At 58.7% G+C, this 2500-nt stretch overlaps 1 pseudogene; it reads left to right on the top strand.

Annotated features, from left to right (window-relative positions):
- The window catches only part of LOC147038199 (28S ribosomal RNA), a 9669-nt pseudogene that overhangs the window by 3445 nt on the left and 3724 nt on the right, over positions 1-2500 (top strand).

Genomic DNA, 2500 nt, shown 5'->3' on the forward strand with positions numbered 1-2500 from the left:
ACACTACGAGAATCCTGGGGCCGTCGTCTGAACCCGGCGACGGTACTCATGTAGCTCCCTCTCCCCGGTTGCCCGTCTGATCCCGGCGGGCTCCGAGTACCCTTTTCCTAACTGACCGACTGGCATTCATGACCTGCCTTGGTAGGGCCCCCATCGACCTCGGCTTGCTGACGTCGAGTGGACGGTTCCTACCCACTGTGGGTCGCTCTCCAACTCTTGTGTAGGCTGGCAGGTGCGTTGCCCGGCGCCCTGTTGGTAGGCCTGGGGTGACTGTGTGGTGGCGAGATCGAGACGAACCGAATCGGCATGTGTATGCCGTGCCTCCAAGTGGCAATGATCGGGAGTGGGGTAAGGGTGCGGGGGTAACCTTGTTGCTTTCTGGCCCTCCCTGCTTCTGCTGGATGTGTTTCTCAATCCCTAGAGAGGTGCGAGCGAGACGAAGGTCGAGCGGTAGCCTGCAGGGCTGCTGGCCACGTACCTCAAAATAAACATTTTCAAGAATATGATGATGGCCGTGGGCTTTTAGTCCATATTTGGCTCTGGCGGCGGGGTTGCGTGTCGGCGGCTGGGAGGCTTTACGGGGTGTGAGCTCTTCATACTGGCTATGGGGGCCTCTCCCTAGTGGGTCGATCTGGTTGTCCGGCTTTGGAAGGGTCTTACCGGTCAGGTTGGACGGCTGCTGTCAGGGTTGTGATTCCGAAGTGTAGTCTCTGTGAGGGGAAGACCTAGATCTTTCAAACTATTCCCAGTCAGACTGAAGTCAAAGTCGAAGTCCGCTTTATTGTCTGTTGTTCCGATGTTTGGGAATGATCGGACATCCCAGGATGGCCGTGCTGGGGGATCAAAATCGGCTGAGGGGCGGTTTGGAGAGGGGCCGCTGCCGCTTGGGCTACCTCCCCGCGGCGTGTTTGAGGGTGGGCACGCCGATGGTCTGCGAATCAACCTCTCTGGTGGCCACGGGGACCAACCACCAGAGGCATTGGACTGGGACCCCAAACGGCCCGTAGTCACTTCTACGGGCCACGGTTGCGAAAACTCCTTGGATCGGAAGTCCGCGCTAGCAATTGCACAGAGTCAGAGTCACAGCCAGACGTGCCGTAGGAGCGGGTGGACTGCGGATGGCGAAGCTCTTGACAACTCCTCAGTGGTGTCTGAATTAAAGACCGCCTCTGTCTCTGGGATGAGAGATGGGGCAGGGCCGGTCGTGCTGGACCCACAACTTGTTCAACAGGGTGAGTCGCTACAGAAGGACTTGTGTAAGGATGGAGGCTTGGCGGTGATGGGTGAGGTTGTGGCGGCCTCCCCCGTCAGGGTCCTGGTGCATCTGCCTCGAGAGTTGTTGGACTGCTCACTGTGTGGTATTCGGATTGAGGGTGTCCGCAGGCTTGGGAGGCATTTTGCCATCCGGCATGGGGATGTCGTGGTCGAATATGCGTGTCGTAAGTGTGACAGACGTGGTGATAACAGTCATTCGATCCAATGTCACGCCGCCAAGTGTGGGGGCGTGAGTGGTGAGGATGTCGTCCAGGGGGTTGAGTGTGACCTCTGTGGGCGGTGTTTCCGAACAGCTGTGGGGGTGTCTCAGCACAAGCGGCAAGCACATGCAGTTGAGTGGTTTGCAGCTCAGCGTGGTCGGAGCCAGGGCCCCGTTAGGTCGGGAGTGACAAGGCTTTGGAGTGAGGCGGAGGTGGACCGTCTCAGGGCCTTGATGGTGGAGTATGATGAGAGTCCTACGAGGTATGCGACTGTTGCCCGGGTGTTGGATACGGGCAAGACAAGGGAACAAGTGAGGGGGAAATGGAGATTACTGTGCGGCGGCGTGGCAGGCAGTGTGTCTGGTGCGAGACGGCGTACCTTGAAGGTCAAGGCGTTGCCCCAGAAATGGTCCTTGTCCCCGGAGCTCCCCGACATGGTGGAAGAGAAGGTGATGGGGATTCTGCTGTCAGGGGACGAGGAGGACCGGACCACTGCTGCCCTGGTTAAGAGAGCTGGTCAGGAGCCTGAACTGATCGATTCTTCTGCTCTGGAGGTCATGGAGGCGTTAGGGGGTAAGGTGGTGTGGCCGGTTAATGGAGCGAGGCGTCCGTCTCGGGGTCGTGCTATGAAGGGCTGGAGGAGGCGGCTGCTCCAGAAGAAGGAGGTGTTCTATCATCAGCAGCGTGGCTATGTTGAAGCTAGGAAGGGTTTGGCCCGCCGGATTCTGGATGGGTTGACCCCGCTTGGTTGTGACTTGCCGCGTGGGTTGGTGTATGAGGGCTTCCGGGAGAGATGGGAAGCGGTTAGGGCTTTCCATGGACTGGCAGGCTTTGAGACGGGGCTTACCGCTGATAATGGGCCTTTCTACCGCCCAATTCTGGCGTCTGAAGTGAAATCTAACTTGGCTAGGATGAATGTTGGCTCAGCGCCGGGCCCAGACGGGATTCGAAGACGGGCCGTTGAGAACTGGGACCCGGACGGGAAGCAACTGGCGAGGCTGTTTACGACATGGATGGTGCGTGGA

This window comes from Syngnathus leptorhynchus, unplaced genomic scaffold (genome assembly GCF_054491065.1).
Source record: "Syngnathus leptorhynchus isolate UIUO unplaced genomic scaffold, UIUO_Slep HiC_scaffold_79, whole genome shotgun sequence".
Classification (NCBI taxonomy): domain Eukaryota; kingdom Metazoa; phylum Chordata; class Actinopteri; order Syngnathiformes; family Syngnathidae; genus Syngnathus; species Syngnathus leptorhynchus.